Here is a 20070-nt window from a genome sequence, read left to right on the forward strand (position 1 = left end):
TTCCTTTCGTTCACTAGGGGCGCCGTCGACCCCGGGCTCATGCTGTTTCGGCCGCACCACCGGCGGGCTGGCCGCCCCATCCATCCCGGCGTCAACCTCCTCCTCCGCTTCGCCCACGGTCTCCGCTGTATCCTCCGGCAGCACGTCGGCCGCTACGCCCTCCGCCATCCCGTTCCTTCCTTCACGGGGGGGGGTGGGGGGCGGCTCCAAAATGGCTTGTGAAAAGGGAGAGCTGCGTCTTCCTCTCGGCTCCCCTAGGACTGTGTCCACGCTCAAAGAACACGCTTAAAGCCAAGCTGGTGTATCTTCATTTAATCGTGGCAATCAGCGCTTACAGAAACTGGAATGCAAAGCTAGCAAAACAAAGACGCAGCTGTCACGCCCTTGTAAGCGAGTCCTTATATAGTTCCTTCCAGATTACATTCAGCTGGAAGGTCTCGTACTTCCTCATTTCCTTCGGACGTATTGGGATGCCGTCACTTTTCTAGAGTGTTCTCAAAGTGGTAAGCTAATCCCACGCGACCCCATAAGGCACCCGTGCACATAAACGCCTACTCGGAAGCCTATTCCACCACCATCACCCATGTGGCTCAACCCCCCCCTTCCAGCCGGGTATCCATGTTCTGCCGGTGCATGGACACGATGTCGAGTGCTTCTTGACGCTCGACAAGAGCAAGGAATACAATACATACAAACTGGTTTAACAAAGCTTTTACTTTGTAGTGAAAAAACAATTGCATAGTCTTTTAATCAACCCAAATCTTTAGCCATTCAAATCAGTCCAAAGTTACAGATATCTTCTTACCAGACAAACAGCAGTTAGTAATAAACAGCAATTCAACGCTGGTTACAAATCACGATGGTAGCATATCCATCCACGTCTTCACACACGACAGTAACAGTTCAGTTCCAATCAACAGTTCCAGTCAAGCAGCAAGTCAAGCAATGATGAGAGCAGGTCCAACAATGATGAGAGCAGGTTCAACAATGTCTATAGCTCGGCTTACTTCTTATATACAGTTTACACTAGTAATTATCCACTTAAGATAAGTGAAGTCAGCAGTGCAATGACTCAACAGTACAATTATGATAATTGCAGTCAGCATTCAGTCAGCAGTCATTAGTCATTACAATGACTCAGCAGTACAATGACTCAGCATTACATTTAAAGTTACAGAATACATTTAAAGTGATAGAACACATATATTGCCTGAACAACCTGTTAGACTTACACCATATCCTAACAGCTTCCCTTCCCCACCACAGATGAGGAACTTCCACTGTAGATTCCAGGATGGTGATAGGGATCCATTGACCATTCAGCCAAAGGTTTTACCACACAGCCTTGACCGCAGCCAAGAGTACTTTAAAATCACTGCAGGGGGCGAGTAGTTAAGTGCAGAAACAACGAATGATGATTATGTGAGTGTTGTGTTTGCTCACCGATTCATAGATACCAGCTTTTTTTCTTTTAGTAGAGAGATCCTTCTGAGTAAAACTGTTGATTCAGTCACGTTGTCTTCGCAAAAAAGAAAATTAAGACATGTGCTAGGCAGGATTTGAACCAGGGATACAACATTGGCACTCTTGCTTGATACCACTTCCCCACTGGCACAACCACACAGAGCTGGCTCAAGAAAGCTTTCCTTTTGATGGACAGAGGACCCGGGAAAGAAGCACTTGGTAGCCAGCCCTGAGTTTGCTGACATCTGGGAAACTTTTCTAACACTTGAAATTTGGAGAGGAGCATAGGAAGATTCCACTTCTTCTGCCTGCCTTGTTTCTCAGATCCAGAGCATCAGGCTCCAGAGATCCTATTTCGGTCTCCTCCAGTGCTCCTTCTGCATCTGTAGGGACTGCAATCCTCAGCCATAAAGGCGAGAGATGAGAGTGCTGGAATGCTGGAGTCTCCCTTCCCTCTTCCCAGCCATGGAGGTTTGCATCTTGCAAGCATCCCAGGAGACGAGCTCTGCTTCCAAGGAGAACTGGAGGGATGAAGGCCACTTTGAGCTTTCCCTGGTGGTCTAGTGGTCAGGATTTGGCGCTCTCACCGCCACGGCCCGGGTTCGATTCCCGGCCAGGGAAAGGTGCTTTTGCTTCCAACCTATCCATCCATTTTATAAATCAAATAAAAAAAAATCATTCTGCAGCTGGAATTTTCAGGGAGGGTCATTTTCACAGCAGAGTAAGCTGAACGGGCCAGAAAATTGTGCTGAGTATGACTTTCTTTCCACCCTTTTTCTCCCTCCCCCATCCTATCCCACCCCAGCAGGCTCCATCCAACCAGCCTGCCTTGGACCTTCCAAGAAGGCAGATGATGACCGCAGGAGTCTACCCAACCCAGCTCTGGATGCTCAGGTGGGGGGAGCCGAGAGGGAGGACAGTGCCAGGTCTCTGTGGCCCCTTGCGTCTGGCTGTTAACCAGAAGGATGGTGGTTCGTGCCCACCCAGGGACGGCCTACTTGATGAGTTGACCAATAATAGGTAAAGGTTACAGAATGTTTATCTATTGGGTTCTTTATCTTGGAATTGCAGACCCCACCCTCTCTATTTTTTTCTGCCAGATTTAAATATTTAGCCATCTGCTTCATTAGCTCTGTGCTCTGGAGGGCACACGTCTCTAAGGTATAATAATCCTTTAATCTATTTTATTCTGCAAATAACAGTCTGAAATAGTCAGCCAAAGATATGGGCAGGCCAGTTGAGAGGTACTCGTACCTCTGGTTTCTGTAGTGTAGTGGTTATCACGTTTGCCTCACACGCAAAAGGTCCCTGGTTCGAAACCAGGCAGAAACACACCTTTTTCTCAGTACCACAGCCATTCCAAGCTCCAAATAAGTGTGGGAAATACCTCCCCCACCCCGTAGGAAAAGATCAAGAAGCACCCCACTTTCTCTTTTCACTTATCCAAAAGGGAATGAGTAAGCAGAGGATGCTTTTAAGCCATTGACCAAAGATTAGTCCTCCTGAGCCAAAAACTAGAGAATAGAGGCCTTAATAGTTTTATGGCTTCACATTCTGCAACAGTCCAGAAAAGTTGCAATTTTCCATTTCTAGACTGTGCTGGTCAACATCTAAACTGGGTGACAGGAGAGTTAAAATTCATCAACTTCTGGAACTGGCTTAGAAATTTGCTGTTTTGAGAAGCTTGATGGGCCATCTTCCTTGGCTCAATGGATCACGGCTTCTGTTAAGGATATTGTTGTGTTACCAACCAGCAGAGTAAGTGCACAGAGAAACGGTACTGAGAGCAATGAATACAATACATACAAACTGGTTTAACAAAGCTTTTACTTTGTAGTGAAAAAACAATTGCATAGTCTTTTACTCAATCCAAGTCTTTAGCCATTCAAATCAGTCCAAAGTTACAGATATCTTCTTACCAGACAAACAGCAGTTGGTAATAAACAGCAATTCAACGCTGGTAACAAATCACGATGGTAGCATATCCATCCATGTCTTCACACACGACAGTAACAGTTCAGTTCCAATCAACAGTTCCAGTCAAGCAGCAAGTCAAGCAATGATGAGAGCAGTTCCAACAATGATGAGAGCAGGTTCAACAATGTCTATAGCTCGGCTTACTTCTTATATACAGTTTACACTAGTAATTATCCACTTAAGATAAGTGAAGTCAGCAGTGCAATGACTCAACAGTACAATTATGATAATTGCAGTCAGCATTCAGTCAGCAATGTCATTACAATGACTCAGCAGTACAATGACTCAGCATTACATTTAAAGTTACAGAATACATTTAAAGTGATAGAACACATATATTGCCTGAACAACCTGTTAGACTTACACCATATCCTAACAGCTTCTCTTCCCCACCACAGATGAGGAACTTCCACTGTAGATTCCAGGATGGTGATAGGGATCCATTGACCATTCAGCCAAAGGTTTTACCACACAGCCTTGACCGCAGCCAAGAGTACTTTAAAATCACTGCAGGGGGCGAGTAGTTAAGTGCAGAAACAACGAATGATGATTATGTGAGTGTTGTGTTTGCTCACCGATTCATAGATACCAGCTTTTTTTCTTTTAGTAGAGAGATCCTTCTGAGTAAAACTGTTGATTCAGTCACGTTGTCTTCGCAAAAAAGAAAATTAAGACATGTGCTAGGCAGGATTTGAACCAGGGATACAACATTGGCACTCTTGCTTTTTTTTTTTTATTGAAAAAGTTTTCAAATACAAATTTTTCCCCCATTTTTCTCCCCCCCTCCTCCCTAACCCCCCTCACCACCCATCCCCCCCGTGACTTCTTCACAACAAAAACCTAATTCATAACAGATTATATAATATTTCACCATCCCCTTACTCCCTCCTCTAAATACTGACCCTTACTTGCTAATATTATTAATATTGTTAATTCCCCCTTTTACCATACATTTCAAAAAAAAACCATTCTACTATAACATTGTATGATAACTTCTAATTTAGCATAATATTATTATAAGTCCCAATTTAGTAATAATCTGCCCTTTTTCTCATCCCCCAAACTTATATCTGTATACTATTACAACATTTCAAAACAACCTTACACTTTAAAACTATATAATAAATCCTACTTTAACATTTAATCTTTTGTGTATATTAATATAACATTTCAAAGCAGCCTTCCCCATAAATCCTAATTTAACATTTATTCAACTCTATCCATTCCTCCACTCCCCTAGATATATCACTTAAACATCCCTTTTCTTAAACTAATCAATCAGTAAACTAACCTATTTCCACCCACTTTCCTACAAAATTGCCATACACAACAATTCTTAATATCTTTAATCCACTGCCCACTCTGCTAAAATATATATATATATATGTATATATTCCGTTATATATATAAAAAAAGACAATGACTTTAAATTTATAATCCATATAATATCTTCTTTGATGTCTTTCCACTGGATTGTTGGGTCCATCATCCATAATAGGGTAACATAGCTTCCTGATGCAACAGTTTGTTCAAAATCTTCAATCATCATCTGCCCCCATCAGTAGTAAATATCCTCATATATATATAAAAGTAAAAACAACCACCCGAGTGACATTATGATTATATTCCATATAGTTGTAACTGTGGCTTTCATCAGGATTATTAATTCCCATCATCCTAGTGGGTAACAACCAGATCTTCTGCATGCCCCAGCGTAAGTCTCTTGCCTTGTAGCTCAGGATAGTTATAATATATTTATCGATACAAGAAAGAAATCCAAAGTAGATAATTCAAATCCAACAATTTAAGGCTCTTTTCACATCCCAAAATTACGGCATTGCAGAGGTCTGTCATTGTCCTCAGGATAATATTAACCAATACTTCGCCTCCACTATCTTTTCGCATATTCATTCATTTTTTTTTTTAAATCACTGGCTTCACTGTTGCTTGATTTAGAAATTTCTATTTTTGTGAGACCTATTTCTTTTTTTCTTTTCTTTTTGTGGGTTTAATTTCCATCCTGGTTTCCTTTCTACAAGTTGTATATCAACTGATCGGTTTTCATTCTGCTTTATAAGTTGGTCTTGTTGATTTTGTTTTTGTATCTCATATTTCTTCTTTGCCAAATGTATATCAGCTAATTGGTTTCCATACTTGTCTTTGACTTGATGAATCATCACGTTGGAGTCAGATACCACTTCTCTCATATTTGTAGATAATCCAGCTGGGGTATCTAAAGAATCCAAAGGCAATTTGTCTACCACAACCTCTGTAATTCGATGTTTTCCCTTTATTTCCAACTCCTTCTGCTTATCCTGTATTATGCCTAAAGATGTTAAGTTCATTTTCAAAATTTTTTGATAAAATTCTTCCGCTCTTTCAACAGTATTTAGTTGGTATCTTTCTCCTTGATATCTCAATATTATACCAACTGGGGCATCCCACCTAAATGGAATATCTCTTTTTTTTAACTCAGTCACCAGAAAACCAAATTTCTTCCTTTCCATTAACATCTTAGGTGGGAGCTCTTTGTAGATCCAAATCTTTCTTCCATACAATTGCAAAGTAGAATTAAAGGAATTTTGCACAATATTATTCCTAATTTCTTTATCTGTAAAATAGATCACCACATCTCTAGGCAATTGCCTTTGCTTTGCAATCCAGGAGTTTATTCTATAAACTCTGTCAATCCTACAAAACACTTCCTCAGGTTGAACCTTTAAAATCCCAGCCAGAATTTCAGAAGATATTTTCCTTAAATAATCTCTGTTATTTTCCTGCAAACCTCTCAGTCTAATCGCATATTTAGTGAAATTATATTGCATCATTAAAACTTCTCTTTCAATCCTCTGTTGCAAATTTTCTGCATTACCAGTCTTTTGATCAGCCTCCATTTTAGGTTTTTCTTCTAAGCTATTATCTTGAGTATTTGTCAAATCATTTTCAATTTTTTGGATTCTATTGTCCAAATTATCCTGAGTTTCTTCCATTTTAGACTCTAATAACTTAGTATTTGCATCCAACTGGATCATAAATTCTGAAAAACCGTTAGCCATTTTTAAAATCTTTCGCTCCAAAAAGTCAAACTTAGATTTCACCAATTCTTTAATTTCCTGCTTAAATTTTTCAAGATGCTGATTCACAATCTCATCCCTTCTTACAATCTCCTCTAAGAGAAATTCTATTATGTTAAAATCAGGTTTCTGAGACTGGAGACTTAAAACTTGTTCTTGTAATTTGTTAATGGGGGAATCCCCCCCCCACTGCTTGTTTGTCTGACTTTATAAGTCTCAATGCCATGTTTCCACCCAGACAAACTTTATTAGAAAAGAGAAGAAAACTTCTTTCCAACCAAGAGCAATATCAGCTCTCCAGGAAAAAAAAAAAAACACAAAAGTGAAGTTTTGTCTTCAATTGTAGCCAAAGGTATTTATTCCGCTACATTGTGATAATAGAAAACGGAAGGACTTTCCCTTTCAGCCTCTCCTCAAGCCGCAGCAGTCGCCATTTTAAAAATCTTTTTTCCTTTCCTTTTCCTTTTTTTTTTCTTTCTTAAATAGCTTTTGAAAAATAAGTAAAATACTTGCGATTCAGGATCACAGGTCCAGCTCACGTCTTCTTTAATTACTCTGTTAAATTTGCAGGCTTGCTCTTGACGCCTAGCTCTGCATATAGGAGAGGTCTCCCAAAGCCCGGAGCAGCGGCTGGGGATATGGGGAGTCTCATCCGCTCTGTCCCAAAAGTAAAAGAAAAACTTTTGGGACTATGCAGAGAGTTCTACCCACCCCAGCCGGCTCTATCTCCATTTCCTCATGAAAATGGAGTTTTTTCGAGCCGCCATTCCGTTGTGAAGGCGGCTCTTTACAGGCAGTGGGGCTGACGATCCTGAAAGAACGTCTGGCGGCGACAAGCAGTCATTGGCACTCTTGCTTGATACCACTTCCCCACTGGCACAACCACACAGAGCTGGCTCAAGAATGCTTTCCTTTTGATGGACAGAGGACCTGGGAAAGAAGCTCAGCCAGCCCTGAGTTTGCTGACTCAGGGAAAGTTTTCTGACACCTGAAATTTGGAGAGGAGCAGAGGAAGACTCCATTTCCTCTGCCTGCCTTGTTTCTCAGATCCAGAGCATCAGGCTCCAGAGATCCTATTTCGGTCTCCTCCAGTGCTCCTTCTGCATCTGTAGGGACTGCAATCCTCAGCCATAAAGGCGAGAGATGAGAGTGCTGGAATGCTGGAGTCTCCCTTCCGTCTTCCCAGCCACGGAGGTTTGCATCTTGCAAGCATCCCAGGAGACGAGCTCTGCTTCCAAGGAGAACTGGAGGGATGAAGGCCACTTTGTCTTTCCCTGGTGGTCTAGTGGTCAGGATTTGGCGCTCTCACCGCCACGGCCCGGGTTCGATTCCCGGCCAGGGAAAGGTGCTTTTGCTTCCAACCTATCCATCCATTTTATAAATCAAATTTTTAAAAAAATCATTCTGCAGCTGGAATTTTCAGGGAGGGTCATTTTCACAGAAGAGTAAGCTGAACGGGCCAGAAAATTGTGCTGAGTATGACTTTCTTTCCCTTTTTCTCCCTTCCCCATCCTATCCCCCCCCCAGCAGGCTTGATAGAGTCTCCATCCAACCAGCCTGCCTTGGACCTTCCAAGAAGGCAGATGATGACCGCAGGAGTTGCAAGAGACTTGGAGGGTGCAAAGCTACCTATGGTCCACTTGGGGGGAGAGAGAGATTGGCATCAGGTCTTCAAGGAGGCTGACGGGAAGTCATATCCCAAGTCTCTGGAGCACAAGGGGTCAAGGGGTCTGGCTGTTGACCAGAAGAGTGGGGGTGGTTTGAGTTCAGCCAGGAGCACCTGCAGGTACCCTTCCCTTGACAAGACGGCTGAGTGGGAGAGTTGATGGATGGATAATGCCCTGTACTCTGTATTCATGGATTCAAATTCCATCTCATCTGTTACTTCTTCCACTGATAGACATTCCGGGGCTTCAGTTGTGGTTATCCTCACAAACCAAAAGCAGACTAATGCTCTGGGCTCAAGAGTGAGGATATCCTGAAGTTATTTCTACATTTTACTTCCTGCTGAGAATGCAAGGTGACATCAGTGCCAGCCATTATTTCTCTTCTTCTCCCATTAAAACAGAATCTGAGGGAAAACTTCATCTGGTGATGCTGCCTGTAAGAAGGCAGCATCACTGCCTTTGCTAGAAGAGCAAAAGGTGGAAGGAGACCTGCGCCAGCCGGGACTCGAACCCGGGTCACAAGGTTGGAAACCCTGCATGATGCCCCTACACCACTGGCACAGCTGTTGAGAGTCTGTCTCGAGAGAAGCAATATTTATATCCAGGGATTTTCTTTTCCCATCTGATGGCGGGAGAGAGGAACACACTGGGTCTGATTGCTGTCTAGCCAGCCCAGCTATGGATGCTCAGGTGGGGGGAACCACGAGGGAAGCCTGTGCCAGGTCTCTGTGGCGCAATGGGTTAGCGCGTCTGGCTGTTAACCAGAAGGATGGTGGTTCGAGCCCACCCAGGGACGGCCTGTTTTCTCTGATTCAGAGCAGAGGTGATGGATTGAATGCTGCACCCAGCTCTTCATCTGGAACTTTCAATTCTCACCGTGTTGATCCTTTTTCTCACTAAATACTTTACCATCTTCTGCATTTTTTTTTACCCTCCAGGGTGCAGAAGGAAGATCAAGGCAGACTTACTCACAGTCAGTGACTAAAGCGAAAGGGGGAGGAATCGCCCCACGTGTCCCGAGCTTCTTCCTTGGGAGGGAGAAGTGCTGGAGAGGCATAAGGCAGCCCAAAGCGGTCCTCAGCGGGAGCTCTCCAGGGTCCTGAAACAGCTGCCTGTTGCAAAGATTAGGTCACCTGTATGACCTAATCTTACTTCTAGGAAGACAAAAGGGAGGAGGAGGAGGAGAGGAGCAGCAGCCGATACTCAGATCTGACTCACACAGACTTAACATTAATGCCTCCTCAATGCCTGGGCAGTTGCTGAGATTGTTTGCCTACCAAGTCGGTTGAGAAGCAGAAGCATTAAACATAGAAGGGCTTTGGCACTCGAGGCCAAGAGATGTTAGAGACTCAAAACAAGACGTGGTTGATTGTGCAGCTGCCAGCCTGGAAAAATGAGAGCTGCTTGGAGACATATTTAGCCAGCAGGCAGCCATCTATTAGAAAACAAAATCCCCCTTCAGTCTCTCCTGGTGTGGGGACTGAAGCCAAAGCCTGCATCTCTGTGGCAGGAGATGCTTTTGTTGCATCAATCTGGCACTGACAGTGTGCACCCCCAGAGGGGAGGGGGAGGGAGCCCCAACTGTCCTGCAGCAGCTGCTACACCTGAGAGAGAGTCAAGGGGAGGCCTGTGCCTGTCTCTGTGGCGCAAGGGGTTAGCGCGTCTGGCTGTTAACCAGAAGGATGGTGGTTCGAGCCCACCCAGGGATGGCCATGGGTGCCCCGCCCCCTTGACGAGGTGGCCGAGTGGTGAAGGTGATGGACTGCTAATCCATTGTGCTCTGCACGCGTGGGTTCGAATCCCACCCTCGTCGTCACCTTTTCCTTCTGGGTGCAGGATTTGGGGATGAAAGGATTAGTATATTGTATATTGGAAGGGTGCAAAGGTGAGCTGTGTCAGTTTTTGCATTGCTTGTGCTCTTTCTGTATGCACGGATTCAAACTTTTTCCACTGATAGACATTCTGGGGCTTCAGCTGTGGTTATCCTCACAAACCAAAAGCAGAAGAAGGCCCCGGGCCAAGAGTGAGGATATCCTGAAGTTATTTCTACATTTTGCTTCCTGCTGAGGATCCAAGGATCCAAGAATGCTTTCCTTTTGATGGGCAGAGGACCTGGGAAAGAAGCTCAGCCAGCCCTGAGTTTGCTGACATCTGGGAAAGTTTTCTGACACCTGAAATTTGGAGAGGAGCAGAGGAAGACTCCATTTCCTCTGCCTGCCTTGTTTCTCAGATCCAGAGCATCAGGCTCCAGAGATCCTATTACGGTCTCCTCCAGTGCTCCTTCTGCATCTGTAGGGACTGCAATCCTCAGCCATCAAGGTGAGAGATGAGAGTGCTGGAATGCTGGAGTCTCCCTTCCCTCTTCCCAGCCACGGAGGTTTGCATCTTGCAAGCATCCCAGGAGACGAGCTCTGCTTCCAAGGAGAACTGGAGGGATGAAGGCCACTTTGTCTTTCCCTGGTGGTCTAGTGGTCAGGATTTGGTGCTCTCACCGCCACGGCCCGGGTTCGATTCCCGGCCAGGGAAAGGTGCTTTTGCTTCCAACCTATCCATCATTCTGCAGCTGGAATTTTCAGGGAGGGTCATTTTCACAGCAAAGTAAACTGAACTGGGCAGAAAATTGTCCTGAGTCTGATTTTCTTCCCCCCCCTTTTTCTCCCTCCCCCATCCTATCCCACCCCAGCAGGCTTGATAGAGTCTCCATCCAACCATCCAAGTCTCTGGAGCACAAGGGATCAAGGGTAGAGTAGGGCTGAGGATTTTGTGCAATTCCTGCATGATAAAGTCACTCAGATTTGGGAAGGCCTGGACTCCGATTGGGTAGATTCCGATGGGATGACGGGATGGGTCTTGAGAATGTTATCTGGGAGGGGTTTGACCTTGTGACTCCCGAGGACGTGGACAGGATTCTGGGTAGGCTTAGTGCTGCCACATGTTTATTGGACCTGTGTCCCTCCTGGTTGGTGCTGGTCTCCCGGGCGGTTACATGAGGCTGGCTTCAGGGGATTATTAATGCTTTGTTGAGTGAGGGTTTCTTCCCTCCCTCCCTAAAAGAGGCAGTGGTGAGGCCCCTCCTCAAGAAGCCTTCCTTGGACCCGGCTGTATTAGCGAACTATCATCCAGTCTCCAACCTTCGCTTTGTGGCAAAGGTTGTTGAGAGTGTGGTTGCGCGACAACTTCCCCAGTACCTGGATGAAGCTGTCTATCTAGATCTGTACCAGTCGGGCTTCAGGCCAGGGTGTAGCACGGAAACGGCATTGGTCGCATTGGTAGATGATCTCTGGAGGGTCAGGGACCGGGATTGTTCCTCTGTCCTGGTCCTATTAGATCTCTCAGCGGCTTTTGATACCATCGACCATGGTATCATGCTGCGTCAATTGGAGGGGTTGGAAGTGGGGGGCACTGTGTTGCGGTAGTTCTCCTCCTTCCTCTCTGACCATACACAGTTTGTGTTGGCAGGGGGGCAGAGGTCAACCTCGAGGCGCCTTGTTTGTGGGGTGCCGCAAGGGTCGGTCCTCTCACTCCTTCTGTTCAACATTTATGTGAAGCCGCTGGGTGAGATCATCCGTGGTTTTGGGGTGAAGTGCCACCAGTACGCTGATGATACTCAGCTATACATCTCCACCCCGGACCATCCCAATGATGCCCTTGACGTGATGTCCCGGTGCCTGGAGGCCGTGCAGATCTGGATGGGGAGGAACAAACTCAGACTCAACCCTTCCAAGACCGAGTGGCTGTGGCTTCCGGCGTCCCGATATAGCCAGCTAGCTCCATCGCTGAGTATTGGGGGCGAGATCCTGACCCCCTCAGAGAGGGCTCGCAACTTGGGTGTTTTCCTGGATGCACGGCTGTCTTTAGAAGACCATATGACGGCTGTGGCCATGGGAGCTTTTTATCAGCTTTGCCTGATTTACCAGTTGCGTCCCTTTCTGGACCGGGATGCCTTGCACACCGTCACTCACACCCTCGTCCCGTCCCGTCTGGACTACTGTAATGCTCTCTACATGGGGCTCCCCTTGAAGAGCACCCGGAGACTCCAACTGGTCCAGAATGTGGCCATGCGGGTAATTATGGGTGCGACACGGCGCACTCATGTAACACCTCTCCTGCGCGAGCTGCACTGGCTCCCGGTGGTCTTCCGGGTGTGATTCAAGGTGCTAGTCACCACCTTTAAAGTGCTCCATGGCTTAGGACCTGTGTATGTACGAGATCGCCTTCTGCCACCGGTAGCCTCCCACCGGCCAATACGCTCCCACAGAGAGGGACTCCTCAGGGTGCCGTCAGCCAAACAATGCTGACTGGTGACACCCAGGGGGAGAGCCTTCTCTGTGGGGGCACCTGCCCTCTGGAATGACCTGCCCCTGGAGGTTCGTATTATCCCCGACCTACGTACCTTTCGCCGTGCCCTTAAGACTCCTTTGTTCCAACAGGCTGGGCTGGCTTAGAATATGAATTTTAAATTGAGTTGTTTGTTAATTTTTAACTTTGTGGACCAAATTTTATATATTTGTTTTAAATTGTTTTTAAATTTTGTGAGTTTATGTGTGTTTTAACATAGCTGTACACCGCCCTGAGTCCTTCGGGAGAAGGGCAGTATAGACGTTTAATAAACTAAACTAAACTAAACTAAACTAAACTAAACAACTAAACTAAACTAAACTAAACTAAACTAAACTAAACTAAACTAAACTAAACTAAACTAAACTAAACTAAACTAAACTAAACTAAACTAAACTAAACTAAACTAAAGAGCTTTGGCTGTTGACCAGAAGAGGGGGTGTGGTTTGAGGTCAGCCAGGAGCACCTGCAGGTACCCTTCCCTTGACAAGACGGCTGAGTGGGAGAGTTGATGGACGGCTAATGCCCTGTACTCTGTATGCATGGATTCAAATCCCATCTCAGCTGTCACTTCTTCCACTGATAGTCATTCTGGGGCTTCAGTTGTGGTTATCCTCACAAACCAAAAGCAGATTAATGCTCCGGGCTCAAGAGTGAGGATATCCTGAAGTTATTTCTACATTTTGCTTCCTGCTGAGGATCCAAGGTGTTGCCAGTGCGAGGCATCAAGAGCATTTCTCTTCTTCTCCCATTAAAACAGAATCTGAGGTGAAAACTTCATCCAGTGATGCTGCCTGTACATCCTAGAAGAGCAAAAGGTGGAAGGAGACCTGCGCCAGCCGGGACTCGAACCCGGGTCACAAGATTGGGAACCCTGCATGATGCCCCTACACCACTGGCACAGCTGTTGAGAGTCTGTCTCAGGTGAAGCAATATTTATATCCAGGGTTTCTATTTTCCCATCTGATGGCGGGAGAGAGGAACACACTGGGTCTGATTGCTGTCTAGCCAGCCCAGCTCTGGATGTTCAGGTGGGGGGAGCGGAGAGGGAGTCCTGTGCCAGGTCTCTGTGGCGCAATGGGTTAGCGCGTCTGGCTGTTAACCAGAAGGATGGTGGTTCGAGCCCACCCAGGGACGGCCTGTTTTCTCTGATTCAGAGCAGAGGTGATGGATTGAATGCTGCACCCAGCTCTTCATCTGGAAGTTTCAATTCTCACCGTGTTGATCCTATTTCTCACTAAATACTTTACCATCTTCTGCATTTTTTTTTACCCTCCAGGGTGCAGAAGGAAGATCAAGGCAGACTTACTCACAGTCAGTGACTAAAGCGAAAGGGGGAGGAATCGCCCCACGTGTCCCGAGCTTCTTCCTTGGGAGGGAGAAGTGCTGGAGAGGCATAAGGCAGCCCAAAGCGGTCCTCAGCGGGAGCTCTCCAGGGTCCTGAAACAGCTGCCTGTTGCAAAGATTAGGTCACCTGTATGACCTAATCTTACTTCTAGGAAGACAAAAGGGAGGAGGAGGAGGAGAGGAGCAGCAGCCGATACTCAGATCTGACTCACACAAACGTAACATTAATGCCTCCTCAATGCCTGGGCAGTTGCTGAGATTGTTTGCCTACCAAGTCGGTTGAGAAGCAGAAGCATTAAACATAGAAGGGCTTTGGCACTCGAGGCCAAGAGATGTTAGAGACTCAAAACAAGACGTGGTTGATTGTGCAGCTGCCAGCCTGGAAAAACGAGAGCTGCTTGGAGACATATTTAGCCAGCAGGCAGCCATCTATTAGAAAACAAAATCCCCGTTTCGTCTCTCCTGGTGTGGGGACTGAAGCCAAAGCCTGCATCTCTGTGGCAGGAGATGCTTCTGTTGCATCAATCTGGCACTGACAGTGTGCACCCCCAGAGGGGAGGGGGAGGGAGCCCCATCTGTCCTGCAGCAGCTGCTACACTTGAGAGAGAGTCAAGGGGAGGCCTGTGCCTGTCTCTGTGGCGCAAGGGGTTAGCGCGTCTGGCTGTTAACCAGAAGGATGGTGGTTTGAGCCCACCCAGGGACGGCCATGGGTGCCCCGCCCCCTTGACGAGGTGGCCGAGTGGTGAAGGTGATGGACTGCTAATCCACTGTGCTCTGCACGCGTGGGTTCGAATCCCACCCTCGTCGACACCTTTTCCTTCAGGTTGCAGGATTTGGGGGTGAAAGGATTAGTCCCGCTCTGTATATTGGAAGGGTGAAACACTGAGCTGTGTCGCTATTTTTGCAGTGTTTGTGCTCTTTCTTCAGGGATAGAACTGTTGTGCTTTCCTTGTGAAGTACCTCAATTTCTGTTGTTCCCTCCAGTTCGATCTTAGGCTATTTTGGGAATTTCTTTCTTTGACAAGATACATACTCACCACTCCAAATAATCTCCATTATGAATATTGGGGGCTTTTTCCTAATATTTTTCATAGACAACTATCCTTTTGGTTTCCAGCTCCAATGAAAAATGACTGCCAGTTTGAATTATGGAACCCAAACCATGTTTTAATGTCTGGCAATATGCTACATACATTGACCTGGAAGGCACCCGGATATTCTTATTAATCATAATGATCTCGTTTGAATATTTACTGTTTTAAATTTTGTTTTGCAACAGACTTCTAAACCAGGGGTCTCAACCTTGGCAACTTTAAGCCTGGTGGACTTCAACTCCCAGAATTGGGAGAACCCTGTTCTAAACCATCTCTGGATTTTTGGCAGGGAGTAATTGTATAAAAAGTCTTCTACAGGTAGTCCTCAATTTACGACCACAATTGAGCCCAAAATTTCTTTCGTTAAGCAAGACAGTTAAGGGAGTTTTGTCCCATTTTAGAATTTTCTTGCCACGGTTGTTAAGTGAATCACTTGTCAAGTGAATCATCAATTAAATTAGTAACATGATTGTTAATTGAATCTGTCCTCCCTATTTGCTTGTCAGAAGGTTACAAAAGGTCACCCCAGGACAGGGCAAATATCACAAATGTCACTTGACAAGCATCTTAATTCTGATCACGTAACCATGGGGATGCCGCAATGGTCATTAAGTGTGAAAAATGTTCGTAACTTTTTTTTTTTTTTAGTTCTGTTGTAACTTCGAATGATCACTAAACGAATAGTTGTAAGTTGAGGATGACCTGTACAGAAATGAATAGTAATAATAAACAAATAAAATTCTGCCTCCCAGTTTATGGGTGACGATTAGTGGTAATGGAGCATGGGAAATTCCCATGCTGAAAGCCCCCTCATTCCCAGCTCTGTCCTTTCAGGGAACTTAATTCTCAGGGCAGGATGATGGTCTTGACAGGTGACAGATGGATCATCTGGCTTGAAAGTTTGAAGGTTATGAATGGTGGTTTTTCCATTTGCTGCTTGAGTAATCATCTGTAGTGAAACTACAGCACAGGACAATATCAGGGGTGAAATGCTCCCGGTTCGGACCGGATCGCCCAATCCAGTAGCGATGGCAGCAGGTGGTTCGGAGAACCGGTAGCAAAAATCCCTGTGCCCACCCCCGCCACCATGCCCAGCTGAGCCGCATGATCATCAGAGGCTTTTTTTTTTTTTACTTTTAAAAGCATTTTTTCTACAACCTCTTCCGATGAAAAAATGGGTAGACCAGTGCCTGCAAAAATACATGAGTAGATCGGTGCCTGCAAAAATAAATGGGTAGACCAGTGCCTGCAAAAATACATGAGTAGACCGGTGCCTGCAAAAATAAATGGGTAGACCAGTGCCTGCAAAAATACATGAGTAGACCGGTGCCTGCAAAAATAAATGGGTAGACCAGTGCCTGCAAAAATACATGAGTAGACCAGTGCCTGCAAAAATAAATGGGTAGACCAGTGCCTGCAAAAATACATGAGTAGATCAGTGCCTGCAAAAATAAATGGGTAGACCAGTGCCTGGAAAAATACATGAGTAGACTGGTGCCTGCAAAAATACATGAGTAGATCAGTGCCTGCAAAAATAAATGGGTAGACCAGTGCCTGAAAAAATACATGAGTAGATCGGTGCCTGCAAAAATAAATGGGTAGACCAGTGCCTGCAAAAATACATGAGTAGATCAGTGCCTGCAAAAATAAATGGGTAGACCAGTGCCTGCAAAAATACATGAGTAGACCGGTGCCTGCAAAAATAAATGGGTAGACCAGTGCCTGCAAAAATACATGAGTAGATCAGTGCCTGCAAAAATAAATGGGTAGATCGGTACAGCTCTGCAAGTAGTTAAAAGCCTGGTAGACCAGTACCTCTGCTAAATCCTAAATAATTGTCCCATGACCATCAAGCCACACCCATAAAATAAGCCACACCCACAGAACCGGTAGTAAAAAAATTTAGAACCCACCCCTGCTGCAGACATTATAAATGCATGCTGGTTGCCAAGTTCCCAAATTTTGATCACGTGACTATGGGTATGCCTGTGAAAATAAATTGACCGCCCTGCCACAAAGAGGAGGGGGGGGTCAATTTATTTTTCCAAAGCACCTGAGGGCAGGGCAAGAAACAGCGGATGGAAGCTAATCAAGGAGAGAAGCAACCTGGAATTAAGGAGAAACTTCCTAACAGTGAGGACAATTAACCAGTTGGACCTTCAGAAGCTGTGGGTGCTCCATTGCTGGAGGTTTTTAAGAGACTGGACAACAGTCACTTGTCTGAAATGGTATAAGGCAGTGGTGAAATCTAAAATTTGTTACTACCGGTTCTGTGGGCGTGGCTTGGTGGGGGCGGGGGGAGTAATGTGACTGGGTGGGCGTGGCCAATTTTTTTTTTTTGTTTACTTTTAAAACCATTTTTTCTACAACCTCTTCGGCGAAATGCTTTCAAAAGGCTCTGACGATCCCAGCTGAATTGCCTGATCGGCAGAGGTTTTTTTAAAAAGCCTCTGCCGATCAGGCAACTCAGCTTGGCTCGTCAGAGGCATTTAAAAGAAAAAAAGGGTTTCTTTCTTTTAAAAGCCTCTGACGATCCCAGCTGAGCCGCGCGATCATCAGAGGCTTTTTTTTTTTTTTTTACTTTTAAAAGCATTTTTTCGGCCAAAGAGGTTGTAGAAAAAATGCTTTTAAAAGTAAAAAAAAAGCCTCTGATGATTGTGCGGCTCTGCTGGGCATGGGGGGAGGGGGGCAGGGATTTTTGCTACTGGTTCTCCAAACCACCCGACGCCATCGCTACCGGATTGGGCGATCCGGTTCGAACCAGGAGCATTTCAGCCCCCCGAACAGGGGGTTGGACTAGAAGACCTCCAAGGTCCCTTCCTGGTCTATCCTGATTCTGATTATGACAGTTTTTAATTGCATAAGCTGGTCTTAAATCACTTTTTTAGTGCAGGTGTAACATTCACGTTTGTATTTATTTTCGTTTATCCACTAAAGTAAAATACAAAATAGAAAAACAAACATCCAACATTAACAATGGAAAAAAAAGAGAGAAAAAAAATTATTTGTGTACAAAAGAAAGAGGGGATAAAAAAACCAAATGTTTAATATATCTAATTTTAAAAAACAAAAAGAATCCATCCATCCTGATTGGCTGTTGATAAAAAAAGGTAGTCCTAGACTTACAATGTGGTAACCGTTCGACACTGAAAAATGTGACTTAGGACCATTTTTCACACTTAGGACGACTGCAGCATTCCCATGGTCACATGATCAAAATCCGAATGCTTGGCAACTGATTTATGACAGCTGCAGTGTCCCAGGATCATGGGATCCCATTTTGCGACCCTCTGACAAGCCAAGTCAATGGGGAAGCCAGATTTACTTGACAACTAGTTACTAGTTGTTACTGTGCAGTAATTCACTTAACAAGGAGCCTGAGTGGCGTAGGAGGCTAATGCCTCCTACTAAGGCAGCATTTAACATCCAGCTGCCTGCAATTACTGCGAGTTCAATTGTCACCAGGCTCAAGGTCGACTCAGCCTTCCATCCTTTCTAAGGTGGGTAAAATGAGGACCCGGTTTGTGGGGGCAATAAGCTGACTTTGTATAAAATATACAAAAGTATGAAGGCTATTGCTTAACGCACTGTAAGCCGCCCTGAGTCTCTGGAGAAGGGCGGCATATAAAAATAAATTAATTAATTAAAAAAAAACTGTGGCAAGAAAGGTCTCCGGAGAAGGGCGGCATATAAATCAAATTAAAAAAAAAAAAAAGGTCGTAAAAAAGGGCAAAACTCACTGAACCAATGTCTCACTTAACAACAGAAATTTTGAGCTCAATTGTGGTCGTAAGTCGAGGACTACCTGTAAATTTAAAAAAAAATGGTAGGTTCTCCTTCCCTTACATAACGAGTCTACATATAACTATGAACTTTCCCATCCTTATTCAACAAAAATATTGTATTAAATAAAACAGGTATTCCAGATGAGAGAATCTATCCTTCTAATAATCAAATAGATCCAATACTTAGTAGTGTTAGATCCCTAAAAGTGATGCTGCCATTCAATTGGGAGAAGGGGGAAGGGGGGCTTGGATTCGATTCATTAGTATTGCCTGTGAAAACTGGTATTTTATAACTTGTATCCTGGCGCCGAAGCGCCCTGAGATCTTCTCACATCTTGGGGAATGTATAGAAGGGATGGCCATGTGTGTTATTTCACTTTGATAGCCAACTTAAGATAACCATGGGAATATATGCTTATTCGGTTCTCAGGGCAGCTGGTAAAATCACATCTTCACACCTGTGGATTGGCTAAATCTGCATTCTGGCTAAGGGGAGGGGTCTCTACTGCTTTAATTCTACTTGTCTTGCCTAAGGGTATTCAGACGCTGCTTTGAATCCATTGCTGTCACTTCTGCTTAATAAAAGGTTCTTTTTGAAATACTCCCGTTTCAAGAGTCCTCACTTCCTTAAGTTAGGAGGAGAGGCAATCCTTACAAATGGGCTGTTCTAACTTTCTAACTGTTTCTAACTTTCAACAGGCTAAACAAATGGTTGTAAGCAGTGGTGGGATTCAAGTAATTTAACAACTGGTTCTCTGCCCTAATGATTTCTTCCAACAACCAGTTTGCCAAACTGCTCAGAAAGTTAACAACCGGTTCTCCCGAAGTGGTGCGAACTGGCTGAATCCCACCACTGGTTGTAAGTTAAAGACTATCTGTACTTATTATTTTTTTAATTGAAAGTTAACTATGTGATCTATATTTGATGTGAGAAACGTTAAGGTCCAGTAAGAGAATAAGCAGTTGGTGAAAGTATCCGCAATTCCAGTCGTGACATACATATCAAGTATGAAAGGCCACGGAGACAAAGATATTCTAACTAAACCTTTTTCCTCACCTTCAATCAAGGATTGTCCTGATCATAGTACAGGCGTCCTCGACTTACAACCCCAATTGAGCCCAACGTTTCTGTTGCTAAGCAAGACAATAAAAGTGAGTTTCGTCCCATATTACATCCCTTTTGTTAAGTGAATCGCAGCAGTTGTTCGGTTAACACGGTTGTTAAAGTGAAACTGGATTCCCCGTTGACTTTGCTTCTCAAAAGGTCGCAAAAGGCGATCACGTGATCCTGGGACACTGCAGCCGTGTGTGCAGTTGCCAAGAG

General features: G+C 44.9%; 11 non-coding genes across 11 annotated transcripts; 10 read left to right on the top strand and 1 right to left on the bottom strand.

Moving 5' to 3' along the window:
• The first annotated feature begins 2013 nt into the window (after positions 1 to 2013).
• Positions 2014 to 2085, top strand: TRNAE-CUC (transfer RNA glutamic acid (anticodon CUC)). The gene has a single exon. It is a non-coding gene; the product is annotated as a tRNA-Glu (tRNA).
• A 638-nt stretch (positions 2086 to 2723) lies between these two features.
• On the top strand, positions 2724 to 2796 carry TRNAV-CAC (transfer RNA valine (anticodon CAC)). Its single transcript has one exon. It is a non-coding gene; the product is annotated as a tRNA-Val (tRNA).
• Positions 2797 to 7786: 4990 nt separating this feature from the next.
• Positions 7787 to 7858, top strand: TRNAE-CUC (transfer RNA glutamic acid (anticodon CUC)). Its single transcript has one exon. It is a non-coding gene; the product is annotated as a tRNA-Glu (tRNA).
• An 814-nt stretch (positions 7859 to 8672) lies between these two features.
• Positions 8673 to 8743, bottom strand: TRNAG-UCC (transfer RNA glycine (anticodon UCC)). The gene has a single exon. It is a non-coding gene; the product is annotated as a tRNA-Gly (tRNA).
• A 161-nt stretch (positions 8744 to 8904) lies between these two features.
• TRNAN-GUU (transfer RNA asparagine (anticodon GUU)) lies at positions 8905 to 8978 on the top strand. Its single transcript has one exon. It is a non-coding gene; the product is annotated as a tRNA-Asn (tRNA).
• Positions 8979 to 9817: 839 nt separating this feature from the next.
• On the top strand, positions 9818 to 9891 carry TRNAN-GUU (transfer RNA asparagine (anticodon GUU)). Its single transcript has one exon. It is a non-coding gene; the product is annotated as a tRNA-Asn (tRNA).
• Positions 9892 to 9913: 22 nt separating this feature from the next.
• TRNAS-GCU (transfer RNA serine (anticodon GCU)) lies at positions 9914 to 9995 on the top strand. Its single transcript has one exon. It is a non-coding gene; the product is annotated as a tRNA-Ser (tRNA).
• A 641-nt stretch (positions 9996 to 10636) lies between these two features.
• Positions 10637 to 10708, top strand: TRNAE-CUC (transfer RNA glutamic acid (anticodon CUC)). Its single transcript has one exon. It is a non-coding gene; the product is annotated as a tRNA-Glu (tRNA).
• Positions 10709 to 13583: 2875 nt separating this feature from the next.
• Positions 13584 to 13657, top strand: TRNAN-GUU (transfer RNA asparagine (anticodon GUU)). The gene has a single exon. It is a non-coding gene; the product is annotated as a tRNA-Asn (tRNA).
• An 839-nt stretch (positions 13658 to 14496) lies between these two features.
• TRNAN-GUU (transfer RNA asparagine (anticodon GUU)) lies at positions 14497 to 14570 on the top strand. The gene has a single exon. It is a non-coding gene; the product is annotated as a tRNA-Asn (tRNA).
• A 22-nt stretch (positions 14571 to 14592) lies between these two features.
• On the top strand, positions 14593 to 14674 carry TRNAS-GCU (transfer RNA serine (anticodon GCU)). The gene has a single exon. It is a non-coding gene; the product is annotated as a tRNA-Ser (tRNA).
• Positions 14675 to 20070: the final 5396 nt, after the last annotated feature.

The sequence above is a fragment of the Pituophis catenifer genome, unplaced genomic scaffold (genome assembly GCF_029215685.1).
Source record: "Pituophis catenifer annectens isolate HBS135680 unplaced genomic scaffold, rPitCat1.0.hap2 SCAF_2, whole genome shotgun sequence".
Classification (NCBI taxonomy): domain Eukaryota; kingdom Metazoa; phylum Chordata; class Lepidosauria; order Squamata; family Colubridae; genus Pituophis; species Pituophis catenifer.